At 47.7% G+C, this 23960-nt stretch overlaps 2 long non-coding RNA genes across 2 annotated transcripts; both read left to right on the top strand.

The window, feature by feature from the left end:
- Positions 1-4111: 4111 nt before the first annotated feature.
- On the top strand, positions 4112-9098 carry LOC117069988. The gene is made up of 2 exons (XR_004431749.1): positions 4112-7006; positions 7549-9098. It is a non-coding gene; the product is annotated as an uncharacterized LOC117069988 (long non-coding RNA).
- Positions 9099-17605: 8507 nt separating this feature from the next.
- Positions 17606-23009, top strand: LOC117070065. The gene is made up of 3 exons (XR_004431759.1): positions 17606-18536; positions 20655-20730; positions 22307-23009. It is a non-coding gene; the product is annotated as an uncharacterized LOC117070065 (long non-coding RNA).
- Positions 23010-23960: the final 951 nt, after the last annotated feature.

The following is a 23960-nucleotide window of genomic DNA, read 5'->3' as shown; positions in this document are numbered from 1 at the left end:
GAGCCACTGTGCCCGGCCCTAGACTTCCACACTTTTAAAAATGACATGATTAATTTTTTAAAATTGCGTTAAAATATATATAACAAAATTTGCCATTTTAGCAATTTTTTTTTTTTTTAGATGAGTCTCACTCTGTTTTCCAGGCTGGAGTGCAGTGGCACGATCTCGGCTCACTGCCAGCTCCACCTCTCGGGTTCATGCCTTTCTCCTGCCTCAGCCTCCCAAGTAGCTGGGACTACAGGTGCCTGCCACCATGCCCAGCTAATTTTTTATATTTTGTTTAGTAGAGATGGGGTTTCACCATGTTACCCAGGATGGTCTTGATCTCCTGACCTCATGATCTGCCTGCCTCGGCCTCCAAAAGTGCTGAGATTACAGGCGTAAGCCACCATGCCGGCCCTTTTTTTTTTTTTTTTTTTTTAAAAGAGACGAGGTCTCACTCTGTTGCCCAGGCTGGAGTGCAGTGGCATAATCATAGCTCACTGCCGCCTTGAATTCCTGGGTTCAAGTCATCCTCCCACCTCAGCCTCCTGAGTAGCTGGGACTATAGGGGCATGCCACTACACTCCGGCTAATTTAAATCTTCTTCTTCTTCTTCTTTTTTTTTTTTTTGTAGAGACAGGGTCTCACCATTTTGCCCAGGCTGGTCTTGAACTCTGGATTCAAGCGATCCTCCTGCCAAAGCAATCCTCCTGTGATTGGCTTTTAACCACTTTTAAGTGTACAATTCAGTGGCATTGATTTTATTCACAATGTTATGTGACCATCGCCACAACTTTTTTGTAATGTTTAAGCATAATGTTTTCAAGGGTCACCCATGCTGTAGCATACATCAGCACCCCGTTCCTTTTTATGGCAGCATACTATTCCATTGAATGGATATGTCTCAGTTTGCTCATCCATTCATATCAATGGACATTTGGCTTGCTTCCATCTTTTGGCTATTGCGAATAATGCTGGCATGAACATGGGTATACAGATACCCGTCTAAGTCCCGACTTTCAAGTTTTTCAGGACATATATCCAGAATTGCTAGATCATATGGAAAGTTTATGTTTAATTTTTTTTGAGGAACTGCTATACTGTTTTCCATAGTAGAGCATCATTTTATATTCTTACCAGCCATGCCCAAGGGTTCTAATTTCTCTGCATCATGGCCAACACTTATTTTCTGTGTTTTTTTTTTTTTTTTTTTGAGACGGAGTCTCACTCTGTCACCCAGGCTAGAGTGCAGTGTCATGATCTCAGATCACTGCAACCTCCACCTCCTGTGTTCAAGTGATTCCCCTGCCTCAGCCTCCCAAGTAGCTGGGACTACAGGTACATGCCATGGCACCTGGCTAATTTTTGCATTTTTAGTAGAGACAGGGTCTCACTGTGTTGGCCAGGCTGGTCTCGAACTCCTGGCCTCAGGTGATCCGCCCGCCTCAGCCTCCCAAAGTGCTGGGATTACAGGCATGAGTCATCACACTTGCCTGTTTTTCTTTTTAAAAATAGCCATTGTCCTGGGTATGAAATGGCACCTCATTGTGGTTTTGATTGGCATTCCCCTAATGATTAGGGATGCTGAACATCTTTGCAGGTGTTACTGGGCACCCATTGTGTAATTTCTTTGGAGAAATGTCTATTCAACCCTTTGGCCCAGTTTTTATTCAGGTGGTTTTGTTGTTGTTGTTGAGTCCTCATTCTTTTTTTGACAGCCACATGGCATTCCACATAATAGATGATGTACAGTTTTCTATTGACCAGTCCTCTACGGATGGGCATTTGGATGGTTTTTCCAATCATGTGCTGTTCCAACAATGCTGCAGTGAATTTTCTCATACACGTGTTATTAAGTGCAGGTGTGAGTACATTGGAGGACTGGTGGATTAAAAAGAAGGTGCATCTATGGTCGGGTGCAGAGGCTCACGCCTGTAATCCCAGCACTTTGGGAAGCGGAGGTGGGTGGATCACGAGGTCAGGAGTTCAAGACCAGCCTGACCAACATGGTGAAACCCTGTCCCTATTAAAAATACAAAAAAAAAAAAAAAAATTGGTCACCTGTGATGGTGTGCATCTATAATCCCAGCTATTCAGGAGACAGGTAGGAGAATCACTTGAACCTGGGAGGCAGAGGTTGCAGTGAGCCAAGATCGCACCATTGCACTCCAGCCTAGGCAACAGAGTGAGACTCTGTCTTAAAAAAAAAAAAAAAGAGAGAGAGAGAGAGAAGGTGTATTTATCATTTGGGTAGACGCTGTCCAATTGTCCTTGAGAGTGAATATGTCCACTTTTATTCCCACCAGCCATGTAAGAGAGCAAGGCACAGCTATAAAACAAACACGTATGTTTTTGGCATCGTGCCAAAGATTTTGTCTTCCTTGGGGAGGCTAATCTGACATTTCCTCATACTGATGAAAACATTGGCCTAACATTGCACTCTGTCAAGGGATTTGCAACTTAATTGCATTTGTTCATAAAACAGAATTAATATTGCATAACTTGCCATCGACAGAACTAATTTTGACCCTGCACTGTGACAAATCTATTTATGCTTTATGTTTTAAAAATCCGCTCAAAGCTAAAAAAAAAGCTGCTATTTGAATACCATTAAGCTGATATCAAAACTCAGACTCAATCGCAACGTGTCTCCCAATCTTTCCAAATAGCACAACATTTATTTTTCTCAATTCCTTACCAGAGGTTTAGCCATGAAAATTCATGAGTGGGAATTCTTTTATCAGGAGTATCTAACAAGAGAAGGGAACAACTCACGTATCAAATATTAACTCAACCTGCACATAGTGTCCTATATGTGGATTTAGAGAAGCAGACAGCAGCTCTTTACCAAGCCCACACCAAACCACATGCTCCTCCAACTGTAATCAAGAAAGTAACTGAAATTGTTATGGGCAAATCAGGGCCTAATTAAAAGAGATAAACAGATAATAACCACATTAACTCCTTTATATGAATATATGTTTATAATGAACCAGTCACAGTTTTCAAGAAGAAGGGGGATGTTCTCAAGGGGTAAAAAGCATCATAAGCGAGGTACTAACTTATAAATAAACTCAGGACAGCAAATTCTATATGCTCTGTAAGCAACTAATGTAATATTCATATTAACTATAATAAAGACATATGCCAAGTAAAACATGATGTGCAGGTGAATAAATGAGACATTCTTAATCGATATAGATTAAAGCCATAGTAAATATACATTAGCTTTATACTTAGTGTCAATCTAGAAGCTGGTTTACATAAATATCAGCTCACTTCTCTTTCCTTGCATGAAACCTTCAAGTTCATCTAGTTCAACCTCTCTCCCAGTAAGTTTGCCTTTCTCCAATGACTGCAGTTTCTTTCTTTCTTTCTTTCTTTCTTCCTTTCTTTCTTTTTCTTTCTTTCTTTCTTTCTTTCTTTCTTTCTTTCTTTCTTTCTTTCTTTCTTTCTTTCTTTCTTTCTTTTCTTTCTTTCTTTCTTTCTCTCTCTTTCTTTCTTCTTTCTTTCTCTCTCTCTCCTTTCTTTCTTTCTTTCTCTCTCTCTCTCTCTTTCTTTCTTCTTTCTTTCTTTTCCTTCCTTCCTTCCTTCCTTCCTTCCTTCCTTCCTTCCTTCCTTCCTCCTTTCCTTTCTTTTTTCTTTCTTTTTTTTTTGAGATGGAGTCTCGCTCTGTCACCCAGGCTGGAGTGCAGTGGCACGATCTCGGATCACCGCAAGCTCCACCTCCCGGGTTCATGCCATTCTTCCTCAGCCTCCCGAGTAGCTGAGACCACAAGCGCCCGCCACCACTCTCGGCTAATTTTTTGTATTTTTGGTAGACACGGGGTTTCACCGTGTTAGCCAGGATGGTCTCGATCTCCTGACCTCGTGATCCTCCTGCCTTGGCCTCCCAAAGTGCTGGGATTACAGGTGCGAGCCACCGCGCCGGCTTTTTTTTTTTTTTGAGATGGAGTCTCTCTCTGTCACCCAGCTCACTGCAAGCTCCGCCTCCCAGGTTCACGCCATTCTCCTGCCTCAACCTCCCGAGTAGCTGGGACCACAGGTGCCCGCCACCACTCCCGGCTAATTTTTTGTATTTTTAGTAGAGAGGGGGTCTTACCGTGTTAGCCAGGATGGTCTCGATCTCCTGACCTCGTGATCCGCCCGTCTTGGCCTCCCAAAGTGCTGGGATTACAGGCGTGAGCCACCGCGCCCGGCCTCACTATTTCAAAAGGCAGTTAATCCATGCTGCTTCTGATTCGCTGCCCAAATTGGGTGCCCGTGATTTTCTCCTCCTCTGAGGGTTGTCCAGGGTACACCATCTTCCTCCCCAGCCCCCTGAGGTTCAGAGACAGAGTCGCCCAGTGATCATTTTTAAAGCTCTCCAGGTGATATCAAGGTACAGCTTAGTGTGGTACCGACTGCCCTGTAATGATCATCCATGATCTGCCTTGTCAGCTGTACATGCATTTGTTTCTTCTTTGTTCATTTATTACTAGCATTTATTGAATACCTATGCTAGGAGCTGAGAGTACATACATGTTATTTACCTAATGTCTTTCTTTACATGGACGCTTTTGTATCTAAAGACATTTGTTTTAAATATTAATGAATGTGATGGGTCAGATACAATCAAAATAGATACATAACTCTTACAGAAGTTCATCGCTATTATCTAAAAATTACCCTGATCGTTTACTAGTGTTATTCACACGATCTTTTAGGAAATAATGAGTTCATTCATTCCTCATTCACTCATTCCTTCCTTCATCCATCCCACATATCCTGAGTCTCTCTGGCAGTTCATACTCAATGACAGGCACCCTCCCCTGCCCCCTGCTGGAAAATGCTCAGTGTCTACCTGCCACCCACAGTCACACTCCCTGCTGCTGGAACAGGAATGGAGCTGTTCCTAGCTTCTTCGAGCCTTTAGGAAGCACAGTCTTAGAGCGCTGTGCTCCTCCCACAGGTGCCCACCCTTTCCTTCCCTCCAGCCAGGCAGTCCTGGAGGTGTGTGTGAGGAATGCTGCTACCTGGCTGGATCCGGGCTTGGAGTCCCAGTGGACAGTGCAGAACATCACCAGCAGGGGGCACTCATGCATCACCACTGGCTTCTCACCTGGGCCAGGGCAAGGCAGGCCTGGCTGGAAGGTTAAGATGATTGGGGTGCCGCTGGGGGGTACCAGGCCAGGCTTGGGAGGGGCCTTATGGGATAAAAGGGCATGAAAGTGGGCCCCTTGCACTCAGATTTTGAGAAAATCCTCCCCAGCCAGGGGGAAGAAAAGCACACAGCACATCTCCTTACCAGACTTAACAAACATGAGCATCTGGGGGACAGCAGCCATCAGTTAAATAATCCTGCCGTTTGGTGAAGGACAAGATTGCCTCTCGGGCACATGCTGGTTCTTTGTAGGGAGAGGAGTGGGCCAGAGAGCAGGACTTCGGGCCAATGGGGGCTCTCCTGGGGACGGGCCCCCCTAATCCCACCTCCAGCCCAGCCAGGAGAAGACCAGTCCAGGTGGCCTGGGCCTTCTGCAACTGTCCTTTACCAGTCCCTTGGGCCTCATGTTCCCCTTCTGCAAGATGGGACTGAAATCATTCCCACCCTACCTGTTTCTCCTGGGAGCATGAACGCGGAAGTGTGTTGCCAACAGGGGAGAGCTGTCTAAACAAAAACAAGGGAATCTAAAATGGAGCTCGCCCGCTCCCCTCCCGCCACCCTCTTCCTGCTCCGGAATTTGTGTGCATTTGTAATCTGTGAGTCTGCCTCATCGTACGTTGCTGGACCTGACGATTAGGTGCAGTGGTGGTTCTGGCCTTGCCCTCTGATGGCTTTTCCCTAATTGGTCTAATCTGTATTTTCACGCACTCACTGGAAAATGAGAAGAGCCACCAGCTTCTCTGAGGAGCTGGAATGAGGCGTGAACCCTGAGAAGGGTTGGGGGAGGTTTGCGGCTCCTGCCATGGGGGCTGGGGAGGTCGCAGGAAAATGGCAGACTGTCCTTGTTCTTGGGTTCTCACAGTCCCTGGGCAAGGAGGGGCACGAATGGAGGTACGGGAGGCGAAAATGTACTGGGGGCCTGCGTACCTGGGAAAGGAGAGGTGGGGAGAGGAAACCCTGACTGGGGTTGGCTCCCAGGGGCAGAATGTCTATCCAGGGGCAGGAATGGGGGCACCCAGGCAGAGAGATCCGGGGGGCAGAGTGTGAGCATCTCGGTGCCCAGCTTCTTGTGTTTCTGCGGCTTTCTCTGGGATAGGACAATTCTGTGGACATCTCTCTGCATTTGTCGCGACTTTGGGAGGACAGCTCGGTGGGTGTCTGAGTCTAGTGTGTTGTCTGTGTGTATGAGTGCATGAGTGTGTATGCGTGTGAGTTGTTGTGACCACTGGTGGCTGCTAACTCTCTGTTGCATTCGGCTTCCAGCCCTCCAGGGTTTCCTTGCTGAATCTCTGGGAATCCTGCCTTGGGACAGAGGTGGCTAATGCAGCTGGGGGCGGGGGTGGGACTAGCCTAGATAGAGGCTTAAGCCTCTACTACTGGGGTAAAGCGATTACCAGCGTGTGTGTGTGTGTGTGTGCGCGCGCCTTTAGTGACTGCGGAATCCTCAACCACCCTGAGAGTGTCCAAATACTTGCCCGTGGCCTTCCCTCCCTTTCCTTGCCATGATTCGCTTCCCCTGCCCCGCCCCCACCGCAGCTGATCTCAATACGTGCATTTACTCTAAGACGCTGTGCTCTGAAATCGCTTCTCCTCCTCGGAGTTCTCTGGCTCTGATGGTGAAATTTCCACTAGTGTCAGAGGGGAGACAGTTTGGGATGTGGGGAGCTTCTTGATGCTGCCTTAGTGACATGTACAAATTGGGACCCTTGACCTTGCGTTTGACAAATGAATCACTTATAATCACCACTTATTTTTACTTGCATCAGCCTCACCAAGACGAAGAGCTTTGGGTGGCTCCTCCTGGTGCCAGGATCCCCTACGTGGGGTTAATGATGATAAGAGAAGTGAGTGTGACTCAGCGGATGGAATGTTCCAACACTGGTGAGTAAATTCAGTTTCCTACAACAAACAGACAATAAGGAAATTAGGTTCTCACCGTGAACCCGAGAATGGTGCTGATCCTTAATGGCCTCTCCTGTGTAGCAGCTCTTCCCAGATCAGCCGCCCTCTGTTGCCCATTTCACAGATGAAGAAACTAAGGCACAAAGAAGTAAAATAATTTGCTCTGAGATTAACCAGTTCACGGAGCAGGGATGTGAGCCCAGGCTGTCTAGGGTCCTTGCCAAGTACCCAGCCACTGTGCCCTGCATTGCAGGGCAGCCCCACACATGGTCACGGTGTGGAATTCACGGTGTTTCCTGCAGCAGAACCGCAAACCTTAGTCTTACCGGGGAGCTTCTTGCCAATGACTTGATTTCATATGGCAGAGAAAGAGGAGGACAGGTTTAAAAGAGGCTTTGACTAGACCCAACTGGTATTCGCTTCATGTGTCTGTTCTCTGTGGTTTGTAAATATTCTCCGGCTTCCCCTTGATCTCTACAGCAGGGCACGCTGTCCATGACAGCGTTTTGCTTTCTCAACAGTGCTCATATCACCAGCTCGAGCCGCAGCCATCTGCATGGAGCACCGTTGACATTGGAGCGGTGAGACCCGCTCCAGGTCCAGCAGAGGCTGACTCACAGTGTCGCGGGACTGGGAATGGAACACTGGTCTTTTGGGCATTGTGGACATCATAGAGGAAGGCAGGGAGGCTGGGGGTGCATCTGTAAAATGGGGGTGTGAGAGGCAGGGGCACAGCAATATCTCACAGGGTTTGTGTATCAGTCAGGGCTTATTTCCCATTGCGGAGCAGAGGCTGGAAATATTGATAAGAGTGGTTTAAACCATATCCAGACTTCCCACTCTCTCACCTAACACAGGTCAGGGGGTAGGCGTCCTGGGTTGGTGGGGGCCCCAATGGTGTTTTTGAGGACCCAGGCTCCTCTCTTTCAGTCCCACCCACCTTAGCAGCCAGCTTCCATCCTCAGGGTCACCTCATGTTCCAAGATGGCTGCTGGGCCTCCATCATCACATCTAACTTTCAGCAGGGAGTGGGCACACACTAGCCCAATGTTGCTTTCTGTCCTACTTGATAACTTACACTTGGCCCTCATTGGCCACTCCTAGCTGCAAGGGAGGCTGAGAAACAGAACCTTTTGGCCAGGCACATTGCCATCCAAGTGTTTGTTGTAAAGGCAAGTGGGAGACAGGATATGGTAGGGGCACCCCACAGTCTCTGCCACAGCAAGCAGTAGACTCCTGTGCATCCCAAGGTGCAACCTGTCTGTTTGTCCAAGCGCTGTGACCATTTCAGCCCAAACAGCCAGACAGGTGAGGGGAAAGGAGTCCTACAGGCAAGCACTGGAAACCCGCCCCGTCAGCTGATTGTGAGTTCGGGATTTTATTTCTCCCTTAGTATCCTGTGGCAGTTCCAGCCTTGGGGAGGGAGGTTCTGTGGACAGTCGTGAAGAGGTCTAAGGAGAGAAGGAGAAGACTGCCAGGCACGGGGCTGTGCCTGGCAGGTATGTTCCGAGAGGAACTGTGGCGACAGTGGCAGTATAGTCATCTGGCACTGCAGGCATCGCTCTGAGTTGGGAGGTCTGGGTGGCCCATCTGGGAGGGCAGGATGGAGGCACCCCAGGGTCCTGCGGATGTGGTGACCCCCAGATGACAGGCCGCCTGGAACGGCCTCCTGAGATTCTGCGGCAGGGCCAGTGACCAAGCCCATGCTCCTGGTTCCTCACCCTTTCTGCTCGGCCCTGGGAAAGCGTCACGAGGGTTGTGACAATGAAAGGGAACATTTAATCAGGAAGGAACATTCGCCTCCATTTTCCCATTGGTCCTCTCCACATTGGGTATGGTGGGCAGAAATTGTCATCCCCATTTTACAGATGGGAAGACTGTGCAGGTGCAGAGGCTGAGGGAAGCTAAAGAATGAGGTGGAAGGCACATGGTGGCAGAGCTGGGCTGGGTCCCTGTGTCCTTCATTCCTGAGGGGGTTGGGGATGGCCTGAGTGCATTTCCTAATGTGGTACCTTTTCTTTTTTACTTTAACTTAAAAAAACTGAGTATAGTTTACATACAGAAAAGCAAAGAAAGTGCATGGGTTTTAAGTGTTTAGTTTGTTGATATACATACATTTATCAAACATACCCAGCTTTCCAAAAAGGTCTCTTTTGGCCAGGCGCGGTGGCTCACGCCTATAATCCCAGTACTTGTAGAGGCTGAGGCAGGTGGCTCACCTGAGGTTAGGAGTTCAAGACCAGCCTGGCCAACATGGTGAAACCCCGTCTCTACTAAAACTACAAAAAATTAGCTGCGTGTCTGTAATCCCAGCTACTTGGGAGGCTGAAGCAGGAGAATTGCTTGAACCCAGGAGGCAGAGGTTGCAGTGAGCCGAGATCCTACCATTGCACTCCAGCCTGGGCAACAAGAAGGAAACTCCACCTCAAAAAAACAAAAAATGAAAACAAAACCCCCAAAAGGTCCCTTTTGTGTCCCTTCCCAGTCACTGACCTCCCGTTCCACAAAGGTAACCACTTTTCTAACCCCTATTGCTAGAAATTGTTTTTTCCTGTTCTTATACCTCAAATAGATTCCTAAAGTGCGTTATCTTGCTTCTTGGACTTAGCATAAGCCTTGTGAGATTCATCTGGGTTGTGGTTCGTATGTCAGGAATCGATCCTTTTTTATCGCTGAGTGGAACTCCACTGTGGCGATAGACCAGAATTGTTTATTCACTCACGTGTTGATGGACATTTGGGCTGTTTTCTGTTTGGGACTAAAATTAGCCGTGATAATTTGCATTCATTGTATACACATAAGCTTTCATTTCTTCTTTTCTTCTGTTTTTTCTTTTTTTTTTTTTTTGAGGCAAGGTCTCACTCTATTGCCTCCCAGGCTGGAGTGCAGTGGCAAGTGGCACAATCTTGGCTCACTGCAGCCTCGACCTCCTGGGCTCAAATGATCCTCCCACCTCAGCCTCCTGAGTAGCTGGAACTACAGGTGCATGCTACCATACCCAGCTAATTTTTTTTTTACATTTCTTTTGTGGAGATGGGGTTTTACTCTGTTGACTAGGCTGGTTTCCAACACCTGGCCTTAAGTGATCCTCCTGCCTTGACCTCTCAAAGTATTGGGGTTACAGATGTGAGCCAGTGTCTGCCTGCTTTCATTTATCTTGTGTAAATACCTAGGAATGGAATGATCAGGTTGTAGAATAGATGTTTATTTAGTTTTTTAAGTGTCTTAGTCCCTTCCTCTTGCTACAACAAAATACCTGAGACTGGGTAATTCATATAAGAGAAATATATTTCCCATGGTTCTGGAGGCTGGGAAGTCCAAGATCAAGATGCCTGCAAATTCAGTGTCTGCTGAGGGCCTGGGATTTCTTATTACATGCTCACATGGTGGAAGGGACAAAAAGGGATGAACAGTTCCCTTGAACCTCCTGTATAAAACCATGATTCCCATCCAGAAGGGTTCCACCCTCATGGCTTCATCACCTCCTAAAGATCTCATTTCTTAGTCCTCTCACATTGACAAGTAAGTTTCAACATGAATTTTGGAGGGGACACATACCTTCAAACCATAGCAGGAAGAAACTGCCAAACAGTTTTTCAAAGTGGCTAAACCATTTACACTCCCACTCACTGTATAAGAGAGTTGATCCTCATCCTTCCAACGTTTGATGTTTTTGTTCTTTTAAATGTTGCCAGTCTGGCGAGTGTGAATGACAGCTTGAGGTAATTTCAAGTTGTGTATCTCTGCTGCTTGCTCATTGCTGGTGTCTTTTTCAAGTATATATTGAGCATTTTGATATTCTCTTTTGTGAAGTGCCTGTTCATATCTTTTGCCCACTTGAAAATTTTTTTTCTTATTGATTTGTAGGAGTCCTTTACTTATGCTGGCTACTAGTCCTTTGTCACATATATGTATTGAGATACCTTTTCTGCATGTGTGGATTGATTTTTCTTTCTCTTGATGGTGTATTTTGCTGAACATAAGTTTTTCATTGTAAGGAAGCCCAATTTGTAATTTTTTCCTTTTATGTCTAATGCTTCTCATGTCTTGTTTAAGAAAGCTTTGCCTATCAAAGTGGAGTGCTTTTAACAAGTGACTCTCCCTTGCCTCACCCCATCTGGCTGCTCTGTCTGCCTCCTCATGCCCTATTAGATCTGCCTCCCAGCCCAGTGCTCCCAGAAGCAGGAGTAGGGAAGGTGGAGATGGTATGGGAGATCTGTGGCAAAGTGAAAGGTAAAGCCTAGATTACCCCCTTCCCAGGACGGGAGATCTGTATCTCCCACCCTCTTCCTTCCCCTGTACAGATTTGGGTTTATGCTGCAAGATTAAAGCCAAAGAGATTAAAAGATTACCTCTGGCCAGGAAGGCAAATTCTGCCTCTTTGCTCTTGGAGCTGGTTAGGGGTGAATGGGGGAGGAAGGAGGGCGGGTGGTGGCTGTGACAGAGCCGCCTCCACCTCCAGGTCCCCTCCTCTGACTTCCTGCTGAGAACCCCTCTGCCTGGTAGACTGAGGCCTAGGCCACCCTCACTGGGTATGGCCATGGACACAAGCTTACCTTTCTGGGCCTTAGCTCTTAAGATGTAGAGTGCTGAGGAGGCTGAGCTGGATCAGTGACACCAACACGGACTCTAGTGGGTTCTGAGAGTGGCCCGCCAGTGTTTGAGCATCAGTTAGTAACTTGTTACAAATGCAACCTCGGGCCCTTCCCCAGGCCTACTGAGACAGGAACTCAGGGGGCAGCAAACAGGGTTTGAAAAGCCTCCAGCGAATACACACGAAGGTCTGAGAGCCAGTGTCTTTAATAATGATAACGCTTGATAATCTTTAGAGCATTTAACTCTATAATCCCCAGTGACTCTTCTAAAAAATATGTATCTATTGATTAGGATGCAGGTCCTGTAACTCACCCTGCTTTGCACATGAGGAAACTGAGGCACAGAGAGGGGAAGCAGCTTGCCCATGCTGAAACAGCTACTAAGTGGCAGAACCTGAACTTGGACTGGGGAGGCTGGCCCCAGAGGCTGAACTGCTAACTACTGCGCTGTGTGGCGTCGCATTCCCAGGGCCTTCACAGACACCCACAGCCTTCATCGGCTTCTCCAAGGGGCGGGGGGCTCCAAAAGGCTGGTCTCTAAAAGGAGTCCCTGGTGCTCAAGGCCCTTTCCTGGCCTCCTTCCAGAGCCACTTGAGATCTGCTCGGACAAGGAAGGGCACCTCCTGCTTCCTCTCCTGGTCTTTGGGGGCTGCTAGGAAACCCCATGGCTGAGGCTGTGACAGAGACACACAGTGCTAGATGTCTCGGAGATTCATCCATGCCTCAGGTCCTATTTCCTCACTCAGTATTTAGTGAGCCCCAGCCAGAGAGGGGTAGAGGCTGGCAGAAAGCTGGAAGCAGAGAGAAGGCAAAAAGGGGACGAGAAAACCTTTCTATTAATTTTATGATCCTCTCTGCTAGCCCCCTCCTGCTGCTAGGGATGGTGAACTTGCCCCTCTCCCGTTGATGCTGAAAAGTGATCAAGGAACAGCCACGGCAGAGCCGAGGGAGTTGATTTATTGGGCAGCCCCAGGAGCAGGAGTGAGCACGCAGGCTGGGAGGCAGCCATCCATCGCGGCTCCCTGGAGAGTGGAGAGGGCCTTGGCGCCCAGCTCCACTGCCTGCTCCTGCCCGGCCCCCACCTGTTCCCCCACTGGGTCACCTGCCCTGCCCTGTTCTCTGCCAGATCACCAAGGGCCCTGCTTTCAGGGAGGAGACCTTGCCTCAGAAGCTTTGGGGCCACCAGCACCTGTGCCCCTCTCTTTCCTTCCTCAGTTCTCTTGGGCCTGCAGCACCTTTGTACCTTGGAGTGAGGTGGGTAGGGAGGAAGGACCCCTGGAGAGGACCCTGGGCAAGTCCCTTCTCTAGATCTCAGTTTCCTCATCTGTAACATAAGGGCTTCAGCCCAGCCCAGCCCAGGCAGCCTCCCAGGGTGGGTTGTAGAGGGGAATGGTGTGGCTGTGAGCTGAGAAATGTAAGGCTGTAATGAGGCCCTCGCTTCTTATGGCTGTATTTGTGCATGTGTGCTGGGCTGCGGGGGCGCAGGGTCTCAGTGCATGCTTTGCATGCCACGCCTCTCTGTATGTGCAGGTGTATTCACCTGTGCATATGCACAGCGAGTCCAAGCTGCTGATTCATGTGTGGTACATGTGCGTGCGTGTGTGTGCGTGTGTGTACGTGTGTGCAACTGCACTGAGAGCCGGGAGTGGCAGCTTCCATGTAGCTCCTCCCCTGCCTACCTGGGAGGACCCCTCTGGAGGGATGGTGGGGGCGTGGCTGGGTGTTCATGCTGAGGCCCATCCAGCTGGTTATTTATTGATTAATTCTGCTGCCAGCTGATGAATGCCAAGCCTGTGCCAGGCGCAGGCCCTGGGCTGATTTACATAATTAAAAACCATCAGTAACAAAGCCAGGCCTCACCCACCAACTGCTTCCTCCAGCATGACAACAGGCTGGGCCTCTCTCCAGCACCCCACCCTGTCCTCTGTACCCCAAGGTTTTCTTGCCTCTGCCATCCCTCAGCCTCCCTGCCTGCCCTGCTGTATGACACCAGCTGTTGTCCAGTCGCTGATGGAGAGAGTGCAGCATCGTAGGATTCTCCGGTCACTGACTTTGAGATTCTATTAGTCGGTGGCTCTGAGGTTCTTTGATGGAGAGTCTCAGATGATAAGATTCAGCCATGAGCCTTCCAGAATGCGATTTTTCAAGAGTCTATTACTCTATGTGACAAAGGGGAAAAATGTTTGTTCTTAGCAGCCCTGACTGCTCACGAGGAGTGAGAGAGCCCAGCTTTCCGTGGAGGCTGCCGTGGTGGGTTGGGCATGTCAGCCACTGCTTTCCAGAAGGAAGAGAAATTTGTTGCTGCAGAGGGTGGGGTGGGTGCTGTAGGGATCTGGGCAGAAGGAAGGGGGACCCAGAGACAGCTTGAGGGGGCTAGACAGAGGGATACTGATGGTAGTGCCATCCCTGAGAGGACTTGGAAACCTCCGATTCTGTGGAGTGTGTGTCAGTCCCTTCCCACGTCTCACCTTCAGAATCCTCAGAGAAGGCTTGTGCATGTAGAGAGGCAGTTTGGGGTGATTAGATCACAAGATCAGGAGATCGAGACCATCCTGGCTAACACGGTGAAACCCCGTCTCTGCTAAAAACACAAAAAAATCAGCTGAGCATGGTGGCGGACACCTGCAGTCCCAGCTACTTGGGAGACTGAGGCAGGAGAATGGCGTGAACCTGGGAGGCAGAGCTTGCAGTGAGCCCAGATCAGGCCACTGCACTCCAGGCTGGGCGACAGAGCAATGCTCCATCTCAAAAAAACAAAACAAAACAAAAACAAACAAACAAACAAAACACAATGTAGAGGGTGCAACTGCTGTGGAAGACAGTTTAGCAGTTTAACAGTTTCTTAAAAAGTTAAATATACGGCTGGGTGCGGCGGCTCACGTCTGTAATCCCAGCACTTCGGGAGGCCTGGGGGGGTGGATCACTTGCGGTCAGGAGTTCAAGACCAGGCTGGCTACCATGGCGAGACCCTGTCTCTACTAAAAATACAAAAACTAGCCAGGCGTGGTGGTGGGTGCCTGTAATCCCAGCTACTCGGGAGGCTGAGGCAGGAGAATTGCCTGAACCCGGGAGGCGGAGGTTGCAGTGAGCCGAGATCATGCCACTGCACTCCAGCCTGGGCGACAGAGCAAGACTCCATCTCAAAAAAAAAAAAAAAAAAAAAAAAGTTAAATATAGAATCACCATGTGATCCTGCAGTCCCACTCCTGGACATGTAACTTAAGGGACTAGGAGCAGGGACTGAAACAGATACATGTCCACCCATGTTTGTGGCAGCCTTGTTCACAATAGCCAAAGGTAGAAACAGCCCAAATACTCATCAACACAGGGCGGACTAACAAAATGTGGTGTAGATATGCAGTGGAGTATTATTTAGCCTTAAAAAGGAAAATCTGATGCATGCTACAACATGAGTGAACCTCGAAAATATGCTAAGTGGAAGAAACTGGACATAAAAGGACAAATATTGACCAGGTGCAGTGGCTCATGCCTATAATCCGAGCACTTTGGAAGGCCAAGGCAGGTGGATCACTTGAGGTCAGGAGTTCGAGATCAGCCTGACCAACATGGCGAAACCCTGTCTCTACTAAAAATACAAAAATTAGCCAGGCGTGGTGGTAGGTGCCTGTAATCCCAGCTACTCAGGAGGCTGAGGCAGGAGAATCGTTCGAACCCAAGAGGCGGAGCTTGCGGTGAGCCGAGATCGTGCCACTGCACTCCAGCTTGGGTGATAGAGTGGGACTCCATCTCAAAGAAAAAAAAAAAAAGACAAATATTGTATGATTCCATGCATAGAAAGTACCTGGAATGGTGAAATTCATAGAGATAGTTGAACAGAGGTTACCAGGGGCAGTGGGGAGGGAGAATTGGGGACTTATCATTGAATGGGTACAGAGTTTATGTTGGGGATGATGAAAAAGGCGTGGAAAGGCACAGTGATGATGTTTGTACAACAACACGGATGTACTAAATGCCAGTGAACTGTGCATTTAAAAATGATGAAAATTGGCCGAGGGCAGTGGCTCATGCCTGTAATCCCAGTAGCACTGTGGGAGGCCAAGGTAGGTGGATCACCTGAGGTCAGGAGTTTGAGACCAGCCTGACCAACACGGTGAAACCTTGTCTCTGCTAAAAATACAAAAATTAGCTGGGCTGGTGGCACCCACCTGTTATCCCAGCTACGCAGAAGGCTGAGGCAGGAGAATCGCTTGAACCCAGGAGGTGGAGGTTGCAGTGAGCCAAGATCACACCATTGCACTCCAGCCTGGGTGACAGAGCGAGACTTCATCTCAAAAAATAAATAAATAAATGAAAATAAAAATAAATAAATAAAAAGATTAAAAATGGTAAGCTTTACATTGTGTATATTTGGTCACAATTTTGTTTTGCTTGTGTTTTGTTTTGAGACAAGGTCTGGCTCTATCACTCAGGCTGGAGTGGAGTGGCACAATCTTTGGCTCACTGCAATCTCTGCCTCCTGGACTCAAGTCATCCTCCAACTTCAGCCTCCCAAGTAGCTGGGATTAGCTGGGATTACAGACACCCACCACCATGCCTGGCTAATTTTTGTATTTTTTTTGTAGAGATGGGGTTTCACCATGTTGCCCAGGCTGGTCTTGTACTCTTGGGCTCAAGCAGTCAGCCCACCTTGGTCTCCCAAAGTGCCGGGATTATGGGTGTGAGCCACCACGCCCAACCCTTTATCACAATTTTTTAAACAAGGTTTTGTGTCACTGAGAGTGATGATTCTGTTTACAATCCTTCTGTCTTTTTTTTTTTTTTTTTCTGTTCACCATCGTGCCTCCAGGCTCTGTGTTCCCAACACACGGTAGATCCTTAATCATTGTTTGCTGAGTGGACAAATGGTCCGGCTGGCACCATGGCAAGCTAATTCGGCCAGCAGTTCATGTTTCCTATCCAGGCAGCTTCTTTCCTCGTACTCTTCATCTCCCCAAAGCCAATAGCCCCTTGCTAGGCTGCAGGTGGTCAGTGATGGCGCCCGAAAATGCCTGTTCTGGGATTTGCGGATTAGACACAGCCTCAGAAGTGACAAAAAGGTGATTTCTCATGGAAGCGTCCTTCCAGTACCCGTCAGAAGAGGAGACATCCCACACAGCACACTCAAGAACTGGCAAGTTGTCCAGACAAATGGCCCGGACCCTGCTTTGGTTGTATTTAATATTTCACACTCGAGAGGATTCCTTCTTGTTTGACAGCAGTATGTGGATGTGGTTTTTAAGATGTTCGTTGCTGTGTCATTGATTTCTTCCCCTGAGCAGTGGACAAAAACAACCAGTACTGGGATGGAGTCAGGCTGTCGGGGATCAAGAAGTTTGCCCCACAGTTGATCAAATGTGAAAATTGTGCTTTAGCTTCAAGGCGACAGAGGCAGGATATTCAAGATGCTGATTGTGTCATTGAGTCATGTTTCTTAAAATCAAAGGAATGGTTTTCAATGGCATTATTGTGTCATACAGAGACTTTTTGTTTTTTTTTTGAGACAGGTTTCACTCTAGCCCAGGCTGGAGTACAGTGATGTGGTAATAGCTCACCAAAGCCTTGAACTCCTGGGTTCAAGTGATCCTCCCGCCTTGGTCTCCCAAAGTGCTAGGAATACAGGTGTGAGCCGTGGTGCCTGGTAGAGCAAGATTTAAAAAATTAAAAAAATATTTAGGTTGGGTGTGGTGGTGGCTCATGCCTGTAATCCCAGCACTTTGGGAGGCTGAGGTGGGTGGATCACTTGAGGTCAGGAGTTCAAAACCAGCCTGGCCAACGTGGCAAAATCCTGTCTCTACTAAAAGCAAAAACAAAAACAAACAAAAATTAGCATATGCCTGTAATCCCAGTTACTCGGGAGGCTGAGGCATGAGAATTGCTTGAACCTGGGAGGTAGAGGTTGCTGTTACCCAAGATTGCACCACTGCACTCCAGCCTGGGTGACAGAGTAAGACTCTGTCTCAAAATAAAATAAAATAAAATAAAATAAAATAAAATAAAATAACAAAATAAAAAAATTAAAAATTTTTTTAAAAAGCAAGATTAAAAAGATTGAAAAAATCTTGCCCCCCATTTCAAAAACCTTGACATGCACATTTATTCCACAGTGAGAGTTGCTCAGGTTGGAAAAGCAGTTTTGTTCTGCCCATCTCTTCTGACAGCTGGCTAAAACGACGTCCACTCAGTGGCCTGGGTTTAATTGTAATGTTCTCAGTTTCTCTCTGTGCTGCATGAAGATTGGGAGGCACATTGTTGCCCACCAGCTGCTCGCTGTGAATAAGTGCCGAGTGCTGGCATTCTGGAGCAGGTGCCTCCATCCACATAGCGGTGCCCTTCCTGGCAGCCCACATGGTGGGCACTCTGCCGGTCCGGTTCCCAGAGTCCCTTTCCAGCTCACAAAGTATTCATTAACTTACCCTGTAAACATCCTCCCTTGCAGCATCACTGTTACGTGATGAACAGGACTCAAATACATAGTGGTACCCATTTCCCTCCTGGATGGATGGATCAAGATGCAAGTTATGGAAAATCAAACTACAATTGGTTTAATAAATAACAGTGCATTCCTCAGAGTACAGGTCTGTCTGCTGTAACAAAAGTCAAAATCGCCATGATTTGAATAAGATAGACATTTACTTCTCTGTCAGTGACAATCTGAACATAATGTGACCAATGCTGAGCGGGTGCCCCTTTTATTACCCATTTTTCCTCAATCTGCAGGTGGCTTCACCATCTGGTTTATGATGGCTGCTGCAGCTCCTGCCGTCACATCTGCATTTCAGCCCATGGAAAGGGCAGAAAAACAAAGGGAAGAATGCACCTTTTCTTTGGCGGGCTTGAACAGGAAATTGCACAGCTCATTTCTGCCCTCATTTCATTGGCCGGAATCCAGTCATGTGGCCATGCCCATGTGCATGGTAAGCTGGGAAATGTAGTCTTTATCTAGGCAGCCATGGACTCAGCTAAAACTATTAATATTACTATAGAAGAAAGGGATAGTGGATATTGAGGGACAACCAGCAGGCTCTTCATGAATTAAATGAAGAGAGATGAGCCCCCACTGTTGCTAAGCACTGTTTTAGGTGGTGAGGATACAGTAGTGGGCAAGATGACAAACATCCTGTTTCTCCCAGAGCTTATATTCAAGTGAGGAGAACCTGGTGTCCTGGAAGCCAGAAGGAGAGCGTTTCAAGGAGGAGGGAGTGACCAGCTGAGTCTGTTGTAGCTGATGAGCGCGTCAGAGAGAGGCAGGGTGAATGTCTGGCCGTTGGAGTCCCTGGAGACCTTGACAAAGTCATATCAGTGACAAGGAAGGGCAAAGCCTGGGGAGTCTAGTACCTAATGCATAGGAATTGGGGTGAAAAAAAAGGCAGCTCTTTGGATGTATCTTCTTTCTATTAAGGAAAGGAGAGAACTGGGGATGTGCTGTTGAGACAGGTTTTTTTTTTTTTTTCTTTTTTCTTTTTTTTGACGGAGTCTTGCCCTGTCAGCAGGCTGGAGTGCAGTGGCTCAATCTCAGCTCATGGCTCACTGCAACCTCTGTCTCCCAGGTTCAAGTGATTCTCCTGCCTCAGCCTCCTGAGTAGCTGGGGCTATAGGTGTGCATGAGACAGGTTTTTAAGATGGAGAAATGGCAGTACATGCATGTGGTTATGATGGGAATGATCCCTCCTGGAGAAGGAAAAATGAAAATGCAGGAGGGTTGGGCACAGGGCTCATGCCTGTAGTCCCAGCTACCTGGGAGACTGAGGCAAATCACTGAAGCCCAGGAGTTTGAGACCAACCTGGGCAACATGGCAAAACCCGTCTCTACAGGGAAAAAAAAAAAACAAATTAGCCAGGTATGGTGGCATACACCTGTAGTCCCAGCTACTTGGGAGGCTGAGGTGGGAGGATCACTTGAGCCCAGGACCAGGAGTTCAAGGCTATAATGAAACATGATGGTGCCACTGCACTCCAGCCTGGGCATCAGAGACCCTGTCTCAAAAAAAGAAAAATGAAAATGCAGGAGAAAGAGGAGAAAGAGGGGTACCCACTGCAGGAGTGCCCTCCTTAAGGAAGTAAGAGGGCTGGGTATAAGGCACAGAGGAGGTGGACTTTGGTGAGGGGCAGAATTGACGAGTCAGCCTCGGAAAGAGGAATGTAGGTGTTGGTGGAGCCTCTTTGGATAATTTCTGCTCCCTCAGTGAAATGGGAAGCAAGGTCATGGATGTCTTGAGTAAAGATGGGGAAGAGCGGTAGGAAATTTTGGGGCAGAGGAGGTGTGTTTCTGCTGCAGGGGTTGGGGCTTCTTCACATGACAACAAGCCTCAAGGTGGGACAAGACGGTTTCCTCAGTGGGCTCCGGCATCACCACCAGCATTCCAAGCAGGAAGAAGGTGGAAGAAAGGTGGGGCCCCACTGGTTGTGTCTCATGTCTTTTAAAAGAAAAGGAAAAAACTTCTTTAGAAACGCACCAGCTGCTTTTTGGTTAGATCTCATTGGTCAGACTGGGTCACATGGGTATCCTTAGCTGCAAGGGAGGCTGGGAAATCAGGAACCAGGATCTCAAGACTGGCTTAGAACAGGGTGCACTGCCTCCTTGAGGGTTCCATTAAGAGAAAGATGGGTTCGCTAAGAGAAAGATGGGGGATGTGCCTGCCACCCAAGTCTAATATGTCCTGTTCACCAGCAGCTTTGCTCATCTGCTAGTGAAATATCTGCTGGCATGCACATGTGACAATTTTATGGACCTTCCATATTGTTTGCCATGGATTTCAAGCGCCCCTCCACCAGTAATGTTACTTGCCAATAGCCTAACCTGTTTTCTCTGACTTGTCACTCATTGTGTGACTAGCTTTATAAGTGTCTTGGCAATAGAATGGCTTGTACCTGGCTTTTCTACATGGCACACCACTTTGAATAACACCTCTGTGCTTTTGGTCGCTTCTCTGCCTTTAGTGATGGAAGTCATCAATTTTGTACTGGAAAGTTTTATTTTGTGCTTGTTCTAAAAAAATTCCAATGGTTCCCTGGAGTGATACCTTGTTTTGTAGGGGAAAGATGAAAACATTTCAAAGGCTTCCAGCCACCACCAGCCACCTGAGATAAGAGAGCCCACACTGGCCAGAGGTATGATGCGTCTCCTCTTTCAGGTATTTAGGGTTGCACTTTCTATTTTTACTTTTCTTCTTTGTTTGTGCAAAATCATACATTTCCGAACCAGCACATTCCACAGGCATATAAAAATCCTACTTACCACTTATGGTTGTGTTGTATTCTGAATCATAGAATTTTTGTTAATATTTTCATCCCCACTTTGATGTTTCAACAACCATTTTGCCTTATCCATCCATTTTTGTCATTTGGGGCTTAACACGACAGGGAATACATAGGGCCAACTCTGTGCTGGGCACTATTCTAAGTGGTTTTTTTTTTTTTTTTTTTTTTTGAGACAGAGTTTCGCTCTTGCTGTCCAGGCTGGAGTGCAATGGCATGATCTTGGGCCACTGTAACCTCTGCCTCCTGGGTTCAAGTGATTCTCCTGCCTCAGCCTCCCGAGTAGCTAAGATTACAGGTACGTGCCACCACACCCGGCTAATTGTTTTGTATTTTTAGTAGAGATGGGGTTTCACCATGTTGGCCAGGCTGATCTAGAACTCCTGGCCTCAGGTGATCTGCCTGTTTTGGCCTCCCAAAGTGCTGGGATTACAGGCGTGAGTCACCACACCCGGCTCTAAGTGCTTTTTATAAATACTGTGGTGGTTTTAAAACATGACCCCAATTTTGGACACTCTTCCTGTTGATGGGTGGGGTCTATGTTCCTTCCTCTTAAATGTGGGCTGGACTTACTGGCTCGATTATAATCAATAGAAAACAGCAGAAGTGATGTTTTGTCATTTCCAAGGCCAAGTGTTTTCCTCCTGGTTCTCCTGGGATGCTTGTTCTGGGGGAAGCCGGCTGCCGTGTAATAGGCTTGGCTCTTCTGGTTCTGCTATGCTGCAGATAGCCACTTCAGTCACCAGCTCCAGCAGAGCTGCCAACCGATGGCAGGCATCAGGTGCCAGCTGTGCGGGTGAACCGTCTTGATTGCACCCATCCCAGCTGAGCTATCAGATGATGGCAGCTCCAGCAGACATCTGAGGCCAACTGCATGAAAACCCCAAGCAAAAACAACCCAGCTAAGCCCTTCCATTCTTGACCCACAGAATTTTGAGCAAAATAAAGCAGCTGTGCCTTTTTTTTTTTTTTTGCACCACTAGCATTTCTAATTAGCAATGATCACCAGAAGACATAGAACTCATTTAATCTCCATTTCTCAGATAAAGAAATTGAGACCCAGAGAGATTAAGCAACTTGCACATGTTCTCAGGGAAGAGATAAGAGGTGAGTACAGTTGATTCTAATATTCTGCCTCTTGACAATAATAAGGGAGAAAAACGCAAAGTTAACAAGTGGTTATGCAAAACATGTAAAAATGTGCCAGCCAGGCTCAGGGCTGTTGAGAAATCCATTGTTTTTCTTTTTGTTTTTGGAGACAGGTTCTTGCTCTGTTACCCAGGCTGGAGTGCAGTGGTACAATTGTAGCTCACTGTAGCCACACCTCCTGGGCTCAAGTGATCTTCCACCTCAGCCTTCCGAGTAGCTGGGACTACGGATGCATACCACCGTGCCTGACTAATTTTGTTTTTTGTTTTTTTTTTGGTAGAGATGGGGTCTTACTGTGTTGCCCAGACTGGTCTAAAATTCCTGAGCTGGATGATCCTCCCATCTTGGCCTCCCAAAGTGCTGGGATTATAGTTATAAGCCATGGCATCTGGTTTCCTTTGGATCCATTTTGGATGGGTGGACTGTATAGTACACACAGCACCTTTAAGAACTGAGAAATTCCTGCAAAAATCACAATTAATTTCACATTTCAAATTTGCAAAACGTCAGTAAATGAAATTCTAACAACCTTTCTTCTTTCATCTGAAACCTCCAAACTGCCCGGGGATCATCACAGTTTTGAGACCGCACAGGGGAAGCTCTGACCCCTTAACTCTTAGCATTTTAGGTCATGGAAGCTCAGAAGTTTCCTGGTGAAAAATATTAGAGCCGTAAAATTAAAGGACATCAAATTTAACTGTTGGATGCCCCTTGGAGTCCATCGCATCTAACCTTCCACCCAGGGCAAGACAAGAAAAAACATGTGTGAGTGAAGCAACCGTTTGATGTGATGGTCTGAGCAGTTGCGGCAGACAGCTTGTGATTAACAAGGAACTGCAGAGAAAATATGGACATCAGATCACAGGGCTCAGGTGGTCACTGAGGCCAGGGACGGGGCCAGCCTCAAGGGTATGTAACCTGCACAGTCGCTCAGGGCTTCCCACCTGGAAGGATCCCATGCTTGATTTAATGCTCTGCTATTGCTGTCTTGAAATTCATAATAAATTTTTGAAAAAAGAGTCCAGAGTCCAGTATTTTCATTTTTCTTTTTTTTTTTTTTTGAGACGGAGTCTCACTCTGTTGCCCAGGCTGGGGTGCAGTGGCGCGATCTCCACTCACTGCAAGCTCTGCTTCTTGGGTTCATACCATTCTCCTACGAGCCTCAGCCTCCCGTGTAGCTGGGACTACAGGTGCCCGCCACTGCGCCCGGCTAATTTTTGTATTTTTAGTAGAGACGGGGTTTCACCGTGTTAGCCAGGATGGTCTCGATCTGCTGACCTTGTGATCCGCCCGTCTCGGTCTCCCAGAGTGCTGGGATTACAGGCGTGAGCCACAGCGCCCAGCCTAGTATTTTCATTTTTCACTGAGCTTCACAAAATCAGTAGCTGGTTCAGTCTGGGGAGGTCAGGGGCTGGTTCAGGAATGACTGTTTCAGACAGGTGAGCAGGACAGGCAAGACCTGGGGGCTGGAAAACTTCACCAGTTTGGGAAGCAGTGGCTTGCCCAAGATCACCAGTCAGGAAGCGGTAGCACAGGGGTTTAAACCTAGGCCTCTCGAACTCCAGGGCCTGTGGTCTTGTTTTTTGAGTCCAAGTTTTGCTCTTGTAGCCCAGGCTGGAGTGCAATGGCGCAATCTCTGCTCACTGCAACCTCCACCTCCTGGGTTCAAACAATTCTCCAGACTCAGCCTCCCGAGTAGCTGGGTTTACAGGTGCCCACCACTACACCCTGATAATTTTTGTATTTTTAGTAGAGCTGGGATTTCACCATGTTGGCCAGGCTGGTCTTGAACTCCTGACCTCAAGTGATCCACCTGCCTTGGCCTCCTAAAGTGTTGGGATTACAAGTGTGAGCCACCTTGCCCAGCCTGGCCTGTGGTCTTAAATACTTTACTCTCCTGTCTCCTGGGAAGGACCTCACACCTGAGCTGCTCT

The sequence above is a fragment of the Trachypithecus francoisi genome, unplaced genomic scaffold (assembly GCF_009764315.1).
Source record: "Trachypithecus francoisi isolate TF-2019V2 unplaced genomic scaffold, Tfra_2.0 Contig01580, whole genome shotgun sequence".
NCBI lineage: Eukaryota > Metazoa > Chordata > Mammalia > Primates > Cercopithecidae > Trachypithecus > Trachypithecus francoisi.
Note: the sequence above shows the minus strand (reverse complement) of the source record. Positions and strands in the feature narration are given on the sequence as shown.